General features: G+C 38.9%; 1 long non-coding RNA gene across 2 annotated transcripts in view; it reads left to right on the top strand.

Annotated features, from left to right (window-relative positions):
* The window catches only part of LOC144297139 (uncharacterized), a 123,596-nt gene that overhangs the window by 27,075 nt on the left and 73,303 nt on the right, over nucleotides 1–23,218 (top strand). For both annotated transcript variants that reach the window (XR_013364227.1, XR_013364226.1), the window contains exon 2: nucleotides 4,475–4,594. This is a non-coding gene — a long non-coding RNA (uncharacterized LOC144297139). The remainder of the gene's footprint in view (nucleotides 1–4,474; nucleotides 4,595–23,218) is intronic.

Below are 23,218 nucleotides of genomic sequence, written 5' to 3'. Positions count from 1 at the left end.
GCTCTCTCACTTTGCTAATGCATGACCACGTGTGATTACAAAGCAGTCACAACAAAGTAATTAGTGCATCTTACACTTTCCTCGGGTGGAGATTCCAAGGGGGATGCTAATTTGCATCTTGACTCACAGTCCCATGTAGTGGTGGGGAATATGGGAAGTCAGTTCTACCAGGAAAATTGTTTCCCAAATGTCATTGGAACATGAGAGGAAGCAGCAAGTGAATCAAGGCAGTGACATTTTTGAAAGGGAGCTACATAGGAAGTAGAAAAAGAAAATGCATTGGTGGTTTGCTAAGTGTCGGGAAGCATGCCAGACCCTCTAAAACCACAACTGAGGCACCAAACACTCACTGACTTATTGACAGATAAATAAAAGCACAGGAGAGCTAAGTAATGGTATGATTCATGTGTCCACGTTGTCTGGGCATCCAGAGATCCTATAACGTTTATTGTTGGCAATTTATAGAGAACAGGATCTAAAGCTCAGAAGGAAAAAAATAAAAGCTCTAAGGTCCACCTTTGCATGCAGATGTGGAACAGATGTAAAAATTGCAACACATTTTCTTCCTTCTCAAATATTTTTTTCTCTCACCTTTTTCTCTATTTGGAGGAATATATATATATATATATATATATATATATATATATATATATATTCCTATATGTGTATATATATGTATATATGTGTATATATATGTATATATGTATATATATACATATATACAGCATCTTTAGACAATGTAATCTCTTTTATATAAAAAATATATATTTTATATATTTGATATATATTTTATATTTATATATGTATAAAATATATCAATATATATCTGTGCCTTAGATCTCATTTGATGCAAGTCAGACTCCACTTGGTGATGTTGACTTTCTCAGCACAGAACAAAAGCAGTTTAGTGAAGATGCCCTTAGTGCAAAATCTCATCTAAATGGTTCTGCAAAGGGAAGCTGGCACTCCGGGGCACAGTGGACACCTGTGGATGACAATCTTCCAGTATCTTTATGGAGTCTCCAGTGTCTGGCCTGCAAGCCACAAAGCAGTTGCCTGAAACATGCAATCGAATGAGACTCAGCAAGGCAGAGCCAGCATCCCAGCTCCCTGAACATCGTAGAGTGGTGAAGACATTAGGGGGCTTAGAAGCGTCGGTCTGGATCTATAGCCCTCCTTACTCTGCCAGCTTTTTGACCTTGAGCAAGCTACTTACTCCCTGGGTGTCTCAGTTTTCTTGTCTGGAAAATGGGGAGAATAATTTCCTACTGTCAGGATTAATGAGATAATATATGTAAATCATATAGTTGGCAATTTTTATAATGTCGAGTTTAGCAACTCTTGCCATTTATTACTTGCACGACTGGAAAATTCTTCTTTGACCTTCCATCAGGGCTTATTTACTTAGTAAGCAAAAAATTCAGGATGTCCAGTTAACCTTGAATTTCAGATAAAAAATAATAATTTTTTAAGTTGAAAAATGTTCCATGAGATATTTGGTCTACAATATACTAAAAAGTATTCATTGTTTGTTTGAACTGGAAATTTAACTGGGAATCCTGGGTGTTACCTGGCTACCCTGGCATTGATTCCTCCTTGTCAGATGAATGCATATAGTTAGATTTACCCTATCTTATACCAGAGCATGACATGAAAGAAATATACTGGCAAAAGTTTTGTAAATTGTAACATGCGGTTCAGACATGAAGGAATGCTCTTATTACCAGCATGAAGAGTGTACTCCTCATCATCTGTTCCAAGCAGGCTGAGGGATGCACAGTGAAAGTCAATGAGAGGAGATACTGTTAAATTATAGACTGGTTAATCTGCTCACTTATTTTGAGGGGCCAAGAATCTCTGGGTTCCTCAAAACAGACTGCTTTTTCTCATCACTGTGCATGTGTGGATTTCACTGTGTGTTACTTTTTGTACTTGGGGAGAGAAGGAAGAAGAGGAGCAAGAGGAGGATTGTGAGGGGGACTGCCAACCCTTATACAGGGAGGGTTCTTTCTTTCTTTCTTTCTTCTTTCTTTCTTTCTTTCTTTCTTTCTTTCTTTCTTTCTTTCTTTCTTCTCTTTCTCTTTCTTTCTCTTTCTTTCTTTCTTTCTTTCTTTCTTTCTTTTTAAGATTTTTTTTTTTTTTATTCATGAGAGAGGCAGAGACATAGGCAGAGGAGAAGCAGGCTCCCTGCAGGGAGCCCGATGCAGGACTCAATCCCAAGACCCCAGGATCACACCCTGAGCCAAAGGCAGATGCTCAACCACTGAGCTACCCAGGCATCTCGAGTTATTTCTCTTTAAAATAAATTTCTAGACATGCAATTTGCCTTTTCCAACGTATTAGGTTTTTCATCAGGTCCTGTAGTGGCAAATCACGAATGGCTTATTTCAGGGACAATCACAGGAAGGGCCAGTGGTGGTGTGCACTCACGCCAAAGCTGCATTTCAAGCATAAATGCAGAATTACAAGTGAAAAGTCAGGGTGCTAAGGAAGCTCAAGGAGATTTTAGCTCTCACATGGCAAATGCATCCAGGAAACAGAAGTACTCCAACACTTTCCTTTTTGAAGAAAAAAACATAAAGTATTTTCCATCTCTTCTCATGGCCCCACACTAGATACCAGAACAAAATGGGCTCCCGTGAAATCAATTTCTCATGACGCAATAAATAAGGAGAGAATGTGAATTTCACCTCTACAATGCTCAAGGTACCAGCTATCAGTTATGTCTCTTTAGCAAAACGAAAAATCCATTATGTCAAAAACTTAGTCAAATTGGTTATTTGATGGAACATAGTGAACAGAGGCCTTGGCCATGGAACTGCATTTTTATTTGTAAACCAGTTTTGCCAGCTTCCAGCAGACGCTGCCTCTGAGATGGGAGATACATAGGCTCAGTGACTGGAACAACCAACTTGGCCATTTCCTACAAGATATAGAGAAATAAATCTCCGGGGGACCCTTGGCCTTTGACTCTGGAATGCAGAAGCCTTGGATGAAGAGAAACATATGCTGAGCACCCGCTCCAACGCAGACAGACACCAAGCAAGTCCCACCCCTGCATGAAATTGGCAATTTCCCAACACGGGAGTCTGATTTTCAGCTGGCAGGCACAACAGACAGGATAAAGCTCTCTGTGCGTAGACACTCAGGGCCATCGCGTTTTATGGACACAAATTGAAGATAAGATCTAGTGATGGAGTCTCCAGCCACAGCTTGAAACCAGCCCATCAATGTCAGGTTCTGTTAAGTACCTGATGCCAGCACTTTGCAGCAGTTCCGGTGGATAAAGGTTCTGGCAGGGTCAGTGTTTCAGGCGAAGTTCAGACTCTTCATTTGCCATAAATGAAGAAGATGGGAAGTGAGCTGTGAGATTTTTAGACTAATATTTAGATAATTGCAATTTATCTCCTCTTAAGGATCAAGCTGATTGAACCTGAGCCAGTCTGAGCTCCACGGTGTTTACAAGGGCCTCCTTCCTCAGAGCTGGATGTTTAAGGCGAGAGCTAGGATTTCCGGCTGACCTTGGAGCCGAGAATGACCAATCCCCGGTACCAATAATAGCGAGAATAAACAGTCACGGATACTGCAAACGCTCTATGTACCTCCAGTGCGGAGAGAAATTAATTTCCTATTTGGGTCCCATTCACAGAAATACTTCTAATGATGTATTTAAATCCAGACTCCGTGAAATCCCAGGCACACATGGTACCTGAGCCAACAGCATGAGTCTCGCATTTAATCGGTTACTGTAATAAACATATAAAATGTGTGTGTGTGTGTGTGTGTGTGTGTGTGTTTCATGAGAGGACAGAGCAGTGGCTACATAAAAGGACATCAAATGACACATCCTCCATCTCCCAGCAAATAAAAAAGCCATCAGCTCATAACAAGGCGGTGATAAAAGGTGCTGAGGCCAGTAAGATTAAGACTTTGTAATAAGGTGGAGGCGCCAAGAGTGACAGCCATTTTCTTTTATATTTATCATGTCCTCACATTGGGGTGAGAAGCCATGGCTCTGTCCCATTGCTGGCTAGAATTTATAGCAGCTCCATTATTAGGAGATTGCAGTGAAATGGGGTAGAGGTATGGTTTTCTGAGAACGTTACGATAGCCTCCTACATTATACACTTGACAGGTTTGTCAGCTCTTAGTAACAAGCCTTGTAAAGTACTTTAATATCATTAGCACTATTTTCTTAATGTGTCTGCTCTCCTCACGGCCTGAAAATATCATATATCATAGGCTGGAGGGGACCATGAACTCCTCTCTCCTGCTTTTCTGGTTTCTTCAACGTGATTTTATAGTCACACGCTGAGTTGATATTTTAATCAAAATAATGCAGCCATTTTCCTTTATTGATTATCAAGTAAATATGTATAAATATGTAGTTAGGGGTGGGCAACCCTTTTAGAGGATATTGAAAACACATAATGAATGGCTTTCTGGGGCTAATCTTGTTGCCCGCTCACTTCAGTTGTGCGGTTCGCCGGGAGGAGTTCCTTCCCTTTGGCTCTTCTGGCCCAGACGTCTGTGGAGTCCATGTGCAGCGAAGGGCATCACTGGCCAGAAGTGAAATTCTGGAAGCACGTTCCAGGTAGGCAAGGCCTACGTCGGATGCCTTTGAAATTTTTCCTGCCCGGACACATATCCTTTCTTTTCTTTCTTTCTTTCTTTCTTTCTTTCTTTCTTTTTTTTTTTTTTTTTTTTTTTTGTGAGCTGTCATAAATGACAATACATCCTGTGGTTCATGGTGCATTTCAAAAGGGCCAACATTTATTTCAAAGTACAGAAATCCTGTGAGGGTTTTTCCCCCTTTAAGTGATAAGCACATAGGCTTACGAATGTTGATCTGCGATGCTGGTGTAAACCCAGAGACCCAACAATGTGAGAGTTTTATACATGTTTTAAATTTCAAAAATAAACAGGTGTTGCTTTGTAAGTATAATAGAATTATAAACTCCGCTTATGTGTCCTTTTTAAACAGAACATATATCTTCGTAGGAACATATATCTTCATATTCTTGATGTTATGTGACCTGGATCAAAAACTTTTAGTTATTGGGGCACCTGGCTGACTCAGTGGTTGAGCAGCTGCCTTTGGTTCAGGTCATGATCTCAGGGTCCTGGGAGCAAGTCCCGCATCGGGCTCTTCAGAGGCAGCCCACTTTTCCCTCTGCCTATGTCTCTGCCTCTCTCTCTCGCTGTCTCTTGTGAATAAATAAATAAAATCTTAAAAAAACATTAAATTATTGTCAGCAATAGCATTATATCTCTACCAAAAATGAGGAGACACACACACACACACACACACACACACACAACATCAAGGGAATTTTACCATATTCTGTAAAATTCAAATAGTTTGCGACTTAAAGATTTATTTATTTATTTATTTATTTATTTATTTATTTATTTATGATAGAGAGAAAGAGAGAGAGAGAGAGAGGCAGAGACACAGGAGGAGGGAGAAGCAGGCTCCATGCCGGGAGTCCGACGCGGGACTCCAGGATTATGCTCTGGGCCAAAGGCAGGCGCTAAACCGCTGAGCCAGGGATCCCCTCATTTGTGACTTAAAAGAAGATTAAAGTAAAAAAAATAATGTTCATTTTGGTACTAGAATCAGAACAAAATATGAGCCACATGTAGACACTATCAATATTATGTTATTGGCTATACATTGCCCCAGATGTGTATTCAACTAGTTATTGGATATATGTGCTAACTCCCACCACCACCACTAACTCAGTGAGAAATCAAAGGGTCTAGGGAGTGTTTTCTTTTTAGTCAAAATCACTGCACCTAGAATGGGGTCTAGTATATAGGAGATAGTCAATAAACGTTGGTTGGAAGAGTGAGTAAATGCATTTATAATTTCCTCCATCTTGCATTGGGATTTCTGTTCCCAGTTGTCAATAGCCATCAAAACAGGTTACTTGCAAGCAACAAACACATCAGGAGCTGCCCTAAGAGGAGTTATGGCATCTCTCAATCTGAGATTAATTCATTTCATGCTTTTCTTCATTAACTTGCATATGTGCTTCCACATTAAAGCAGACTATACAGATCCACTCAAGGCAATAGCACTATATAATGACAAATAGACACCACTAGGCAATCCACACTGTCTATTGGCAAATTATTTGAATTATTTGGATGGATTGTATTTTGAAAATAACATAAGAAGAATGTATATCTTTATCTCCATCTCCACACATGGTCTTTCTATTTCTTGGTTGTGCAAATATTTCAAGATGCAGTTCACAAAGTGCAACTGTCAGGTTAAATTTTGTTGATTTCGTAGCTTTGTTTCAGTTTGCTTAACAATGCCCTCCTAAATTCTGTATCCCCACTGCATTTGCCTAATTTAGGTGAGAAAATGATGATTCATACTTTAGACCATCTCTCTTCCCACCTGAACAAGGAGACAGGGCAGGGTCAAACTCATATTTTTGTCTATTTTATAGTCAATACAATAATTGCTTCTGATGGATTAATTATATAGTAACTACGGCTGATTTTTCTTAGAAAGGAAATGATTAAATCGTGTATTTTTCAGTGGGATCTGGTCATCACATGAGAACCTAACCTAACCTTTTTTGAGTACTTTATGTCTCTTCATCTGAAGGAAAACCATTAATTTGATGTACAGAGAAACTGTCTTCTGAAAACGCTACCATTCACACAATCTAGTTAACATAAATACATTTTTAATACCTGTCGATAGGCAACGGTTCCTCATCAGTCACATCATTAGTTATAAAATCATTTAGTCTATTTATTGCTAGAAATCATTAAGAATTAGACTTATTTAAGCCTGTAAATTTACCAAGTTTCCAACATTTGATCCCATTGAGAAAATATTTTTTGATGAAGTCTTTCTGTGTAAAATGCCAGAGTAATTAGTCAAAATCATTGACTGAGGATTTATGGACATTCATGTATCTAAACAGCCATGTAATTTTTCCACACTGTTGCATTGGCATCCAAAGACAATATTGTAATATGTAGAGCTAAAAGGAAATTTAGAAGCACCTGGCTGGTCTTCCCTAAGCAAAATATAACTCTTCTTTGACATGCCACCTGAGCAAGAGTTGTTGGATTCCTCCTCCCCCTCTATATCCAAATAAGGCATACATGGAGAAAAAGTGGTGTCCTTATCAGTCCTTATCTCATGGTATAATTTATCTCCTCACCTTCAACTTTGAGATTCCAGAGTCTGTATAGCATTTCAACTGGTCAGATAGTTTTGGACACAATCCTGGATGGTCATCTTGACTCTGTTTTTTTTTTTTTTTTTTTTAAGATTTTATTGATTTATTCATGAGAGACAGAGAAAGAGAGAGAGAGAGAGGCAGAGACACAAACAAAGGGAGAAGCAGGCTCCCTGGAAGGAGCCTGATGCAGGACTCGATCCCAGACCCCAGGATCATGACCTGAGCCCAAGGCAGATGCTCAACCACTGAGCCACCCAGTTTTTAGTGCTTTACGGAAAACACCAATGTTGAGTTAATTAGCTAAGAACATGTCAGTTCAATGTTACTATATTTATGAGATCCTGAAACAACTAAGGGTAAAATCAAAATATCACCTTGATGATTTGTCCCAAAATTGAATTGTGTTTCAATGAATATTTTCGTTATTTTGACTTAGTGAGGATGTAGGGCAATGGGAGTTCTGTCCACTGCTGAATGGAGAATAAATCGATGTGATCATCTTGGACAATAGTTTGACATGATCAGGTTACTTGGCAATGTATGTACCTTCCAACATAGTAATCTGGCTTCTGGATGTACACCTGCAGGAATTCTTAGAAATGTGCTCAACATTGTTCAACATAGTCTAAAATTGGAAATAATCTGAATGTCCACCAACAATAGAAGAAAAAAAAATTGATGGCATGTTTATACAATGGAAACTATAGGCTGGGAAACCTGTATAGCCAACAGTGAATCACAAAAACTTAATGTTAAACAAAAGCACGAGATGATGAAAGATACACACAGATGATTCCATTTCCATAAAAATTTTCAAAAGCAAATCTAAATCTCATACTGATTAGAAATCCATATGAAAGTGAAAAATAATCCTAAAAAAAAAAGGAGAGAATTATTAACCCAGAATTCTGGAGAGTGGTATGATGAGCAGGTGGGTTAAGGAATGGGAATGCGATGGGAGGGGTCAAGAGATTAATGCACTGGTTACCTTAGAAGGTAGGTGTAAGGTTTTTTCTTTTAAATAAAATGAACATGTATAATGTATCCATGTTTTGAATATATCTTTCAAAATAAAAAAAAACACAATAGATAAAAAAGTAACGATAGATAAAAGGTGGAGATGACTCCAAAGACACATCTCTGTTCCTTTCTATCACTTTACACTTTTAAAAATACCTCTGACACAACCACAGAGTAGTCTCTGATGTAGGCAAAAGTAGGAACCCCTCTAAATTGTGCATTTTACTTCACAAAGAAATGTTTTTCTGTAGTATATCAGACTTAAATCAAAGCTAGACAGAGATTATTTAATATACATGAGAACTCTATGAGATCTTATATGTTCTATCTAATACTTTTTATATACCCTTGATAGTTAGCAGTATGTATGAAGATTATGATTTCAAATCAATTATTCAGACATCGAAGTTAGCCAAATGCAGTCCATTAAAATGCCCATTGTTTTATGTTCCTGTCTCCTTTTAAGACAATTTTCAAAGACTAAATCAGGCACTTAAGGCACCATCATCTCATTTTCCCCAGATGTGTTCATGATGTAACTTTAAAGTCACCATTGTTGCCTAGTTTTAGAAGATATTGATAAATCATATTCTTGCATTTCAAACTAGTGGATACCATTTGAATAGTTTTTTACCTTTGTTTTATTTTCCAAAAGAGACTGGGAGAAGGTGGCAGATACTCCATAATGCTTGCTGAACAGCCCAACAAGAACAATGAAAGAAGGCACACAAAGCAAAATGAGTCATTTTATCCTCTCTCAACAACTCTGTAAGGTTCATACTGTTATTAATTATCTCCTTCTAACAGAGGAGAAAAATGATACCCAGTGAATGTAAAGACTTGCCCCAAATAAGTGGTTACCCTCAGGTATGAACTCTGATGCTTTGTTCTCTCAACTACTCTAATAAATGACCCTCCCTCCCGTGTGAATAAGCAAAGAGTTTATTACTATAATTATGCATATGTTATGTATGTATATAGGCAAAAGACCATCTTCAAATGTTTAGTGTAGTTCACGTGCATCATTAAATTATTTTGAAATTCTCATTATGAGTAACATTTACTATTGGTAAGTTATGTCCTCATCAGGCACATAATATCACCATCCCTTTAAGTTAAAGACATCAAAGGGTTTTTAATAGAAACTGTAAAATACTTCCTTTAAAGCAGTTTTTTTTTCACTCTCACTCTCTGAGTGAGACTGACATTTCTAGGAGATGATTGTCATGTGCTTATTTCCATTTCTCAGCGCCCTTCCTGATCACACCAGGCTGGTAATTAGTAAGATAAAAATTGCTATTGGATAATGCAACATTTCAACTGTCATCCTGCTGGATTGGGGGAAAAAGTTACTCTGTAAAATGAGAGCCCAGTGGTGCGATTGTATTGACTTTTATGTCATGTTTGTTTCAGTTTACTAGTCAAAACGAGTTTCACAGCTCCTCCTGGTCCAGAAGGTTCCGTTTGCTTTATGAAAATGAAGCTGTCTTGTTTTCTGGTTCATAAATCATTGTCAAGCGGAGCTAGATAACAGAAACAAGTTCAGATTCCAGAATGATTATCCTTAGAGATGATGTATTAAATATACAGACTACAACTTGATTTTCATAAGCCATGTTGACTTTGCAGAACTAAGGCTTCAGGGGGAAATTATCTCATAAAAGGAGGTGTGAGAGAGCCTGCAAAATCTAACCAGGTGGGGACGATGAGGGAGGGAAAAAAGTAGAGCATCTTCACATATAAAGACGTGCTTTTTCTCCCATTTCCTCTCTGTTATTTACCTGCTGGTGCTCCTAGAAGCATCTGGGTGCCTCTTTATCTTATAAACAATATAGGAATCATCTTTAGAGAAGATGAGATTTCCTCTTTCTTTCATTATCTGCCATTTCTCTTTTGTCCTCTTCTCGAATATTCTGATGTCTTGTAAAGTCTTTCTTCTGCTCTTTATGTCTTAACCTCTTTCTCCCTGAAATTAGGGTGGTTTGAATTTCACTTCAGGGTACCACTGCCTTTGCACAAGAGGCTTTTTGATGCCTCACTAGAGCCAAATCAGGGGCCATGGGAGCAAAGTCTGAAGAAAAATCAGAGTGGAGTTTAAAAGAGTCTCAGAGATGCCCTGAGATTAGAACTGTCCCTGTGGCAACTCACGGAACAGGTTTCTTATACATACCTCGTCCTGAATGTGCTGACATCAACTTTTGCTCTAAATGAAGAGTTCAGACCTCCAAGCAGTCAAGTGCATTCCACTGAGAAAGAGAGATGTTTCTTCATGTGAAATGTGTTTCACCTCCTGCCTGACTATTTAGTTCCTATTGGAGCTTCAAGTCTCATTTCAGCATCCTTCCTCAGGGAACCCTTCCCTTCCTCCCTCCCAGCCACCATCTGAGGTCCTGTTTCTCTGGGCTTTCACACTATTCATTGTTCCCTCTTCATACTTATTGCAGGGCTAATCAAGAATTAATTGTATTATTCATTTCTGTAATATTCCTCTTACTTGGTAAGGTCGAAGTTCCACGGGACTCCATGGTCATTTCTGATCATAGGGTTGTGATCAAACACAAAGCACATAGTAGGTTTGCATTAATTATTTGGAAGCAGAGCATAAAGAATTAAAGACATGAGGGAGGGACATGTACCTGAAGCCATTCAAAATTCTGAGTAAAACTTGGTCTAGCAGGGCATTTGGATGGAGATTCAAGATGTAGTCAAGATTTAATTCTGCTTCAATTAAGTTTTCTTGCTCAGACTGGATGGCAGCCTTCTCCAAAGAGCAAAATAACAGAAAGTGTATTGATACTGGCATGTATTTCCTGTATCATGAAAAAGAACTTTCTCTGCTTTCCAGGAAAAGTCTTTGATTTTCTTAAGATAAGAAAAGCATCTGGGAAAGGAAAGAAGGTCTGCAACCCAACCCATAAATGCCACAAGCCTCCAATTTGGAATTCAGGAAGTTATAATCTTATATTACCTGGCTGATCTGATTAATTTATTGATTATTTATTTACCTATCTAGCGTCTTTTTACTCACTTGTTGAGCAGGAAGGCAAAGTGAAGAATTGGAAAGCTATTTAAAAACTTTAATAAATATAAATGACTGCATGGGATCTTCATGTCAATATGTATTCTCAACAGCATGCTCAGAGACCTCTGTCATCTGGACAGTTGTCTCAGGTTGTCACTTCACTCTATTTGCAGGAAAAAACCCTAACATCCCCCCCCCCCAAATTTTTTTAAAACCCTATAACACAGCTTTTTTATAAGATAATGGCAAAATGTCTATTGAACTTTAGATTTTCTAAGATACATAAGATTTCTAGGCAGTTGGTTAACTCATGTGGACTTTGCACCTTTTATAAATACATAGGCAATTGTAAATATGATCTTGTTTTCCACACGGCCATTGTAATAACACTGGTGCTTGGCTCTTTAGGAAGAGAGAGTTTCTATGGAACAATCAATAGAGAAACCCTGCATGGTTTATTTTCTATTATGTATACCTTACAGGTCATTGAGTCAAGTACTGTGGCAGGATTTCTAAAAGGCTGGTGATTTTTAGGAAAGATCATCAATAACATATGTAGCCGAGCAAGCTAAAATAATTACAATCAAATTTCATGCTTCAGGGCATAAACTGATTTCCTCCAAGGGTCAGGAAGGAATCACGTTGCCTTCACCAATGTGTACTGCATCGGGTAAATGACCCACCTATTTTTGTTTGGTTTTGCTCTTTTTTTTTTTTTTTTTTCTTTTTTCAGGAACTAATATACAGATCAGTTTTCTTTAGAATGCAGCTCAGGGGCAGCCCGGGTGGCTTAGCGGTTTAGCGCTGCCTTCAGCCCAGGGTGTGATCCTGGAGACCCAGGATTGAGTCCCATGTCCTGTTCCCAGCATGGAGCTTGCTTCTCCCTCTGCCTGTGTCTCTGCCTCTCTCTCTCTAATAAATAAACAAAATCTAAAAAAAAAAAAAGAAAGAAAGAAAGAAAGAAAATTCTAGAATGCAGCTCAGGTCACTCTAGGGCCATCATACCAGATTTGCTTTTTCTAGAACAAGCCACAGGATGGAGCATAGGTTGGCAAGCAATGCCTAGAAAATGCAAATGTCCCTTCTTGGATACATTTTTAAAAGTTGAAAGTCTACAAGGGGAAAATGGAATGGAGAAAAAAGCAAAACTATAGGATGTGAGATTTCAAGCACCCAGTCTTAAAACTCAGTGAGGACCACCTTTAACCTCTCAGGCTCTCTCCACCCATACACTTCAGCCTTGGCTTCGATTAATCTTGCCTCTTTTCCCTAGCTAACTTTTGCCATTGGCTCTCTCTGGTTTTAAAAAAATCTCCATCAGAACATGATTTTGCTCTTTTCAGGATTTCAGCATCATGAGCAATAGATTCTAACCTTTGCTACCATGGGGGAGGGTGGGGAAGGAGGGGAGAGAGGACCAAATGGTTATTCTCAGGCGCTGCTTCTACTACAAACTTAGCACAGAGGGCTTTGAGCTAATTACATTCTGTATATCTGAGCCAGCTAGCAGAGCTTCATGCTGACACTCAGATACATCTGGGCCTGATAACAATTGCAAATACTCAGGGCACACTTAAAAAAAAAAAGGCTTATGTTACAATGTGAAACAGCATGTTTTACAGTCCTCAGAACGGTCAGATAAATAAAACAGCTCCAAGTCCAGAGCTTTGTGGGGGGAAATGTATTTTGTAACATTTCATTTAGAGCAGGAAAATTTCCCCACTGACAAGGGAACATTTGACCCTAAGAAAATGTTAAGTTCCACCCACAGCTGTTTGAGGAAATAGGCAATAGAAGACTCCGGGCTGCCTTCAATGATGTAGGCTATACGATTACAATCACCTCCCATTCAGAGGGACAGTTTTGGGTCCGATTTGAGAGTAGCAGAGAATATATAAACAGCTCCTTCTGCCCATATATCCAAGGAGAAGGCGTCGGAATGAAGAGATGGCACATTTCTAGGACATATCCAGCGTCAAACCTGAACAGATAATTTGAGTTAATTTGGGAGCTTTCTTTAGGGGCAGTTTAACATATTCAATGCAGCTAGGTGACTTTCCAAAATAATCAGTCATGCTTTGGGGTGGTGCTGGGCGCACAAAAGGAAAATCCCTCCCAAAGCCAGAGTTGTGCAGAAGACAGGAACAACTGTTGGCTGTGCTTGGCAAAAAGCTTGTAGGCAGTCCCTTCTGCTAACACATGCTATATGTCAGCAATCATCTTTCTTCCCCCTACGGAGAGTTGCGGGGTCATAAAAGAGAGGGGTATCATTGACCTTAATCTGGCAAATTTCCCTGTTTCTTGAGTTTACATCTTTGTAAAGTATAGCTTTGATGCATTAGTATTTCATATTCTTGCCCTTTTCCCTCAGCTTGTGGTTTTGTGGCACAAATGCATATACCCAAGATGCTCATCTTCTCTATCTCATGCCACTGCCCTTCCAGAACATTTTTATTTCAAAGTTGCATATAGTGGCCACAACGTTATTATGGAAGAACACAAAAAAAGTAAGATCCCCATTTCTAAAGCATTATGGATTTTACTCATTAAGGTATATTTTCTTTTTTAATTAAAAAGAATGACTAGGAGGTAGTTAGCCCCCATTTGACAGATGTAGAACTGAGGCTCAGATATATGTAGGAAGTTATTCCAAATTCTATAGCTCTTAAGCAGAACCTGAGCTCAACTCCAAACCTATGAGCATCTGTAACTACATGGGGTGCCTTTAGGCAGTACACGACCACCTTTCGATGGGGGAGCAATTTTATTTTTATTTTTTTTTTTTAAGTATTTTTTTTCAATTTTTATTTATTTATGATAGTCACAGAGAGAGAGTGAGAGAGAGAGACAGAGACACAGGCCGAGGGAGAAGCAGGCTCCATGCACCAGGAGCCCGATGTGGGATTCGATCCCGGGTCTCCAGGATCGCGCCCTGGGCCAAAGGCAGGTGCCAAACCGCTGCGCCACCCAGGGATCCCGGGGAGCAATTTTAATTTCAAAAGCACTTTTCTTTCCTGCACTGTCTCCTTTAATAAATAAATCCAATAGAACCCACCGACTTAAAAATCATTCTCAGTTCACAGGCACAGGGAAGTAACTGGATTTATTAACAGAGGTAAAGTAACTAATGTAATGTGAATTTGGTATTCCTTTTAGACATAGTCTCTCCCACATATGGATATCAAATATACCTGCAAACATGTATTATTTTTAAGGATGATATGCCATGTCTCCCAATTTGTTCACTTAAGGAAGAAAATAAATACAGATTATCTTGAATATAATGGATGTGTTCAGAGACCATGCTTCATGTTTACTGAATCCCCGACTCGCTCAGTGTGAAGGCCATCTCCCCTAAAAACAAAATACCGCTTTTTGGTAAGCTGTAGAGAGGTCGTGTTTGTTTGTTTTTTTGGTGGGGCAGTGGGGGGTGGGGAGGATTGGTTTCTCTGGAAAGCTCACTCCTGTGTTCTCAGGGGTTATAAAAATGGGAATCATTTTTATTGGCAATCCACTGGAATAGTGCTGAGACAAATGGAAACTTGAAGATTCGGATCCTCAGAGGTGAGAACATACAGCTTTTGGGAATTGGGAGAGAATCTGACCAATAAAGGAAGTCACTATTTTTCCAGGCCTAAAGTGAGTTATAGGGCGAGACGGGTGTTGTATATTTATGTAAGGCAGCAGCAGGGAGTTTAAGCGGCTGTATATTGCTGAAAGAGCATCATTCACATTCAGGCTGAGACAAAAGGTGGAAATGAAGTAACATCCTGGCCAAAGAAGGCCTCACGACAGAATAATAACATTTCAGAGAGGGGGGCCATAGAGGAGGCTGTGGGTAGGCCTCAAAATGAGGAAATGATCAAGATGCCTTGTCAGGCCTTCAAAAAACAGTCGCACATGCACTCACTCACACACACACACACACGCACACACACACGCACGCACACACACAGACACGCGCCCGCCTGCTCAGGATTAAGGCCTGGCCAAGTGTCCTTGGGAGGGAAGGTCATTTATCTTTCACAGAAACGCGTACACAATTACTTGCAACCTTCATCAGTATAGTCAGCAAGATAGGTTTGCCAAAAGAACTAGAAAAAATATATATCAATACACGGATTACAGTTGGGACCCCATTTGGTGTTTATTATTATCAGACACTCTAGCCTCACTGCATCCGCGTGGAGACTAATTCAGGACAATATCTGAAGGACTAAAGTGGTTCTGGCTGCTCAAGAGATTGGGGGGGGAAGGGGGGAACTGCCTTATCTCCTGTGTTTATTTATTGTGTCCTTTTGTTTAGAGGAAGTTGCAAGTAGAAGAAACGGGTCATGAAATTATACTCCTCTAATGCCAAATGGTGAGAGGGAAACAGACATTCACTTCAGAAAAAAACGATCAAAAGGGAAGGGGGAAGAAAAAAGACTTTTAACATTCAAAAAATACACACAGCTAGCCTGCGGGACCCTTTGAAAAGGCTCTGCTTGTTTGGTAGAAATAGTCTAGGGCGCCCCCACAGGCTAATTAAGATGTTGTCAAAGTTTTTAATGGTGGATCTTGGTGACTATTTCAGGAGATTTAGTCATTTTAGCAAAAACAAAACAAAAACAAAAACAAAAAAACAATGTAGGATAAGGATCTCCAGCCACACAGAGAGTTTTCAGTTAATACTAAATTAAAATGGTTGTTAAAATATGAAATCACATGGAACTGGGTTGCAAATAGCCTGTCCTAACCTTGAGGTTTGTTTCCTTTTGAAGCAGATATAACAATTATGAAAAACTTGCAATTAAAAGGCTTTCTATAAAAATGTGTACGTGACAGGCCGTAGACTAGATTTGAAAATTTACCTTATTAGGACAAAGTGCAATGAGTTTCACGATGATTTGATGCTCAGGAAACGTCATTTCAAACATAAAACGCATTCATACAAATCCTTCAGCATATTTCAAGTTTTAAGTTTGTTATTTCATCACAAAATGAATAGATTTGCTTCTATTTTTCATTTTAATTTTTTTCTTTTGCCATTTTTACAGCCACATATAAAGCTGCCATTTAAAAAAACACAAACAAAAACAACCAGTGGCTCAAAATGATTTAATTTTCTTCTTTGACCCTTTTTAAAAAGTATGATTTCTCACTCTTTCAGTTTGCACATTCAACCCCAATATTATCCGGATATGGTATTTAGCAACCTTTTCAATAGCCAAAGGCAAGAAATACTAAGAATGGGCTGAGGGCTCATCCTCTCCCTATAAAAAGGAGCAATTTGCAGATGGGAAGGGTGGCATCTGCGTTTGCAGGTGAACTTACCAGGCACAGAGCTGAAGCCAAAGATATCTAGGAATGACAACCTCAGCACATCCGCGAAATGATCCTACTTGCCAATTTCCTATTTTTCCACAGGGGACATCTTAAGGGCTGGGGTCATGCAAATTCAATCCTGACTTTTGAAGCAGCAGGTAATAGCCAATGCCAGAGGCGGGATTCCAAAACCATTAGCCCACTGGTCTGATCCTACATGGGCAGACTTCATTTTTGGACCACATACATACCCCACCTCATGGCATGCCTGTCTGGTACTAAAAGCGCATCGGTGGGGAAAATATTGAAACAGATCACTCACTGAAGCATATCTGAGAAGTGGTTTTTTTGGGGGGGGGGGGGAATGCCATTTCTGCAGAGTTTGAGCTCCATTGAGAAAAATAATATCTTAAATACAGATTGTTGGGAGTCTCCACTCCTGTGTTTACTATATATATATATATATATATATATATATATATATAAAATCTAGCTATATAAAAATCTATCTGTAAAGAATTTCTTGAACTAAGAATCATTGGTCACACCTGCAGCAGTTCATATAAAAAGCAATATCGGCAGAGGGGGAAAAATTCTTCCTTCCTCGATTTTCCCTTAAATGTTTGAGTAAGGAATCATTAGAACAGTCGCAGGCATCTGTGCGGTGTGGTGTGTTTAAAAAAAAAAAAAAAAGAACCCTCCATTTAAACACAGATTTTAACCTTTCCACCTTAGCCTCTTACATTTTCTTTCCTTTTAGTCAAAGCATTTAGGTAAATTAGGATGAGGTCCCTCCATAAAAATGCAAGGGGATCAGTTAAACTTTCATCTCTAATTTATTCATGAAGGAGTGAGGTCTTGCCTGGTCGTGCTGTGCATCATCCTGTCAGAATGACTTTCTCTCGTGTTGAGAAGGGAGATGGAAGGACAGGAAATCGGAGCCTGGGCTTTGCTTGTAATTGCTGTGAGGATAAAAATGCAGGTGCCTTCTTGCCTGGCCAAGTGAATGTGAGCAACAGTTTCGAAAATGAGCCAGAACTGAGGTAGCATCTCTATGTGTGTGAAGGTACAGACAAAATCCCGTATCAGAAATATCAATGTGTGTACATTACAAGAATACACAGGTAATACACAGGTCGATTCCATCTCTCTAAACCGAATTGATCATTACTGGTGTAGGCACATGTACAAGTGGATATAAAGTATTTCCAACAATGGAAAATACACCTGAATTAAATTTCCTACTCCATGCTCTTTCTAGCTCTGCTGGGTTTTGTAGTTACAACTTCCTCGAGCTTGATAGTGTAGGCTGTCCACTTTCATGATTCTTGCACTCATGAATAAAAAAACTGAAGCTCCTCATTGCCCTGTGTGTGCAAGCAAACACGTGTGTGCATATCCAGTGCACACATGACCAGGGCCAAGTTCAAAAGATTTATTCATCTTTTAAGAAGACCCTCATTTTGTCTTTCAAATTTAACTGTGGTGTAATACATTTAATGTTCTCTCTTCAAAGTTCATCTTTTTTTTTTTTTTCTTTTCAAACCATTTCCTGTTGTTTTTCTCCCCCCCTCCACTTCCGAATATATTTCACATTTGCAGGCTTGTGGGGAAGGAGCACAGAGTCCTGTAATGTGAAAGACCTTATTCTAGTTGATGAATAGGTTCCTCGGTTTTGCCATTCCCACCCCAGCATTCAAAAATTATCATCTTTTATACATGTGCAAAAGGGAGGGGGTGGGATCTGGCATTAGTTCTTTTAGTCGTCAGGAAATTACAAAATGTACACTTGCGAAGTAAGCAATTTTTGCAGTCGGCCTGCACATCCATCTTTTTAATGAGCCTTGTTTATAACCTGACGCCATGTTTCTAGTCACCTACCCTGTTTACGTCTTTGGCCCCTTTAATTAAGAGAAGAACCAGTTAAAAGAAAGTAAGAAGAAATATTAATATGATCTGATTAATTCAGCTAGCAGGAGGTTATGGGGGACCAAGGTTATTATAACCTATAAAGGCAATGTGAATAAAGCTGTATTCATTTGTAATTTTATTAGGCGGAGCAAATTAGCGAGTCTGCATAGCAGTGACAAAAGACCCGTTCCTATTCTCTCTTACCCCCTACTGCAAGGGCCAGGTGCCCAAAGTTAGGCCCCATATTAGGCAAATGAGATCTGATAAATCTCAGCTGCACATCTAATGAGAACCTCCAGAGCTGGTGCTGTGCTAATTTGGAAAGATTAGCTGGGATGTTTGTGTATGGCTGGTTAAAGTCCAATGAAATAAAAGGAAAGCACAGAGAAGAGGAAGCAACACCAGGAAAGGGTTAAAGACATTAAGACAACTCTCTCAAGGCCAGAAAGAATTGATAATGGACAAACTATTAGAAACAAACTATCGAGGGCAGTTTGAGGGGTGAAGTGAAAATTCTATTCTAAAAGAAAACATCAATGTAGCTGGACTTTTTTATAATAATAAAAAGCAGTAAGGTCCACCTGTGTAGGCTTCCCCATACCTTGAACCTTCCCACCCTGGCCCCTCTGACATCAGGAACCCAGCTTTCATCTACTTTCACGGAGTCAAAGAAAATTACAGGGTTTATTTCTGGCAAAGATGCGGTGAGTCCTGACAAGTTACGGAGAATTCAAAGTGAAAGGAAGTAGGTATGCTGGGAATTTTTAATACAAAGACTTCTAGGTCCTTCCAGGGGGACATTCTCATGGGCTGGTCTATGGATTTTGAAAAGAAGTTCCATTATTCCAAAATCCTGTGTAGACAAATATGCTTGGGCCTCTGATGTATGAATTCTACTTTTCCTCACTTGCTTTTAAATCATCAGTTTTTCTAAACTCATTCCAGCTGTTCTGGCCTGACTTGGCATCTCCCGACAATGGCTCCAATCCTTACCTGGCTTATGCCTGGCTTCTCAGATGTGAACTTAACACTGAGACTTGGAGGGCCTCCTGTTCCACTACAGTTCTAGAAATAGGTTTTTTATTTAGTCATGAGTAAACTCCATTCCAATAGTTAAAATTGATCATGATAGTTCTTAGTCTGTTAAATATCCTGAACATAGACTCCTAAAGAGCCCCTCAGAGTGCTTAATCGACTCCAAGTAAGAAAATTAGCCTTTTCTAAGAAACAAAACAAACAAGCAAAGGGAAAAAATAAGGGAGAGAGATACAAAGCAAGAAACAGACTCTTAACTATAGAGAACACACTGATGGTTACCAGCAGGAAGATGAGTCTGCGGATGGGTGATGGGGATTAAGGAGTGCACCTGTCCTGATTAGCACCGGGTGATGCATGGAAGTGCTGACATGCTATATTACACACCTGAAACTAATATAACACTGTATGTTCACTAACTGGAATTAAAATAAAAACTTAAAGAAAATTAGCCTTTTACCATGAGTAAAGCATCCTGTCGAGTATACTTTTACTAGAAAAAAATCATAAATTGGATAATAAGAGCAATATTGTCAAAATAGGTCATTTCAGAAAACCAATGGAAAAATGAAGGACATTTAATTCGAGCAGGCATTTCCATGGCCAAAATTATTTGGATGTTTTAAATTATGTTTGATGCAAGTATAAAATAAGTTTAAGAAAGTCAAATAATAAGAAGTACCCCCCTCTCTGGTTGAGTAATGACTTCTCAAAGAAAAAAACCTCTTATTGGAAATAAAAGAAAAGACAGAGCATTGTGTTAGATTTAAGTGTTCTCTTACCTCCAGGTTTAACATATTGTAGGACTCGCAAAAATGTGAAAAAAAAATCATGCAATTCCGTCTCTTTATGCTAAACGCATCTCGAAAGTTTTAAAATTTTATGTAAAAATCAGTGTATATGAATGCGGGAGGAAATCCCACCATGAACACGTTTTTCTTTTAAAGATTTTATTTATTTTTTCATGAGAGACACACAGAGAGAGAGAGGTAGAGGGAGAGGGAGAAGCAGGCTCAAAGCAGGGGGCCTGACGTGGGACTCATCCGGTCTCTAGGATCACACCCTGGGCTGAAGGCAGCGCTAAACCGATGAGCCACCTGGGCGGCCCCATGAACACATTTAAATACCTTCCAAATCACTGGGATTTTACCTCCTGGGTGACACTCTCTTTATTTAAAATTTGCTTTGGTCAGTATGGCCACTTTTTTGATAGAAAATGTACACAAAATTGTTAATATTTACATAAAACTCAAATGTCCCCTTGATCTGTCCAAACGGCTCTTTGCTTCCACAGTTCAGGTGAAAAGTGGTTAAAAATCTCTGTAACAGAGGAGATGATGCATCACCCAGAAGCAGCTAATACTATCATAGTAGAGACTCAGGGAATATCTGTTGAGTCAAATAAGTCAAATAAGTGTTCAAATGCATATCACACACAGCTTGGGAAAGTGACCCGTGGTTTTCAATCAGAATCCATCCTTCTTTCATCACTGATGTCACTGCCCTAAGAACATTTGGTTTATTCTGAACAACAGGGGTTTAGAGCATGTCCTCTGGTCAAAATCCCAGCTCTATCACTACATGTCTCTGGGCAACTAACTGAATCTCTCTTTGGTTTAGTTTCCTCTTTTGTACAGTGGGGAAAATAATGGTAGTGCTTAGCTCGTGGAGTTATTTTGGGAATTAAATGACTTAATACCTGTAAATCATTTAGGAAAGTATTTGGCATATTGCAGTGCTTGATAAAAATCAGCTATAATATCATTTTAATTTTACTTTCAGTACAGTTTTTGTTGCGGTCTCTCCCCAACTTGTGAACCCCTTGAAGACAGGAAGAGTCTTATTCAATACCATGGTACATCTGTACCTAGCATGAAAGCCCTGCCTAAAAAGAAGGACTCAAGACAGGCTGATGTTTTCATGCAGGTAGCAGTCAGTGAAACAACTCTGACTACAACATTTCTTTCCTTCTCAACTTAGTGCTTTGGTTTTTCCTCTTAATCTTCTTTTACTTTTTAAAAATATTTTATTTATTTATTCATGAGACACATGCAGAGAGAGAGAGAGAGAGAGAGAGAGAGGCAGAGACATAAGCAGAGGGAGAAGCAGGCTCCCTGTGTGGCGCCCAATGTGGGACTTGATCCCAGGACCCCAGGATCAGAACTGAGCCGAAGGCAGATGCTCAACCACTGAGGCACTCAGGTGCCCCCAGACTAGGATTTTGTTCCATCTGCAGGAAGCTAGCCTTTATGGGGAAAGAGAATTCTAAATTCCCCCTCATGGAATTGTGACCAGTCTTGGTGAGATATCTATGTGAAATACCTGGTACTCAATAAATGATGGCTATTGTTATAATCATTATTTGCAGAAAATTTCACCTCAGAGGGTTCTCTTAGGCATGAAAAACTTAGAACAAACATCATTTGGTAATAGTTGCATTAATAGTTTGGAATAGTGCTTTGGTAAAAAGGATTCAGTCTGAGCCCACACTCAAGGGAATGAGTCTGTCATTTGTGAATGAGTCTGCCTTGTGCAACTGTACAGGAGGGGCCAGCACTGTGCTATGTCTTTTCCATGTAGACTCTAAGGCAAGAGTCTTTTCAAAGATATGAGCGCATAGATGTGTTTGGAGATCTAATGAAGCCTATGAATCTGTCTTAGAAAAAAATGACTTTAAGTGAATAATATAAAATGCATTTTAAAATACAATCATTAAAATGTTCATAAGACAAACTCATAATATCAAAATATGTATGTGCTTCTTTATTAACAAGTAACAAGATCTAGTGGCAGGTCTCATACCTAGCATCCTGTCAAAGGTGTATTGAGCATACATGATGTTGTGAAGTATCTATGACATGCTTAACATGATAGAATTGTATCCATTTCTTGGTGAGAAATAGTAAGTATTGTTCATACTGTTGCTATGTTTTCTCCACATTCATAATAAAAGGGGATGCTACAATTCAGTAGAAATCAAGTGAAAATAAAGATGCAACTTATATCCATCTGATTTCATGAATCTCCTGCTCTAGAACCCTAGATGAAGAATCACTGTGCTAGAATCCCAACTTAAAACCCTGGCCTAAGGCCTAGAAGTTTATTTTCATTTAATCAGCTTGGTATACCATACTTTTCCATGACCACCACCCTGTTCACCCTTCAGCACATATTTTACCATCTTATGAAGTTTGTAAAGACCTTCAGAAACTAAGTCTTAGAAACTTCTGTGGATACTTTAAATTGTTCCTCCTACCTACACACAGTTTACCATCATAATTATTATGATTATGTTTCTAGCGGAATGGAGTAAATTGGTAAAAATGTTAGAATTTAAATGAGCCAAGTTTGAAGGTAGATGCAAGAGAATTCATACTAAGCTATGACAATATTTTAAGAAATGAAACACTTTGAGAACAATTATAAAACAGGAAGTGCCTTAAGTCTTGGGAAACCTCATACCCAGTTGTGCAAAGGGGAAAGATTAAAATAAACTTTGGACAAACATGTAGACTGGGATACTAAACTATATAGCTTTTTGACACTGAACCATATTCCTAGATATAGGTTATAATCCATTCTCCTAGATATGAAACAATTCTTCACACTGTTGGATTAAAAGCCCAGAATATTAAAAAAATCCGAGTATATTGGGACAGTGGGACAGAGTGATGTGTATCTCTAAAAAAGGAAACACAATTTAGATTAG

This window comes from Canis aureus, chromosome 2 (assembly GCF_053574225.1).
Source record: "Canis aureus isolate CA01 chromosome 2, VMU_Caureus_v.1.0, whole genome shotgun sequence".
NCBI classification, from domain to species: Eukaryota; Metazoa; Chordata; class Mammalia; order Carnivora; family Canidae; genus Canis; species Canis aureus.
Note: the sequence above shows the minus strand (reverse complement) of the source record. Positions and strands in the feature narration are given on the sequence as shown.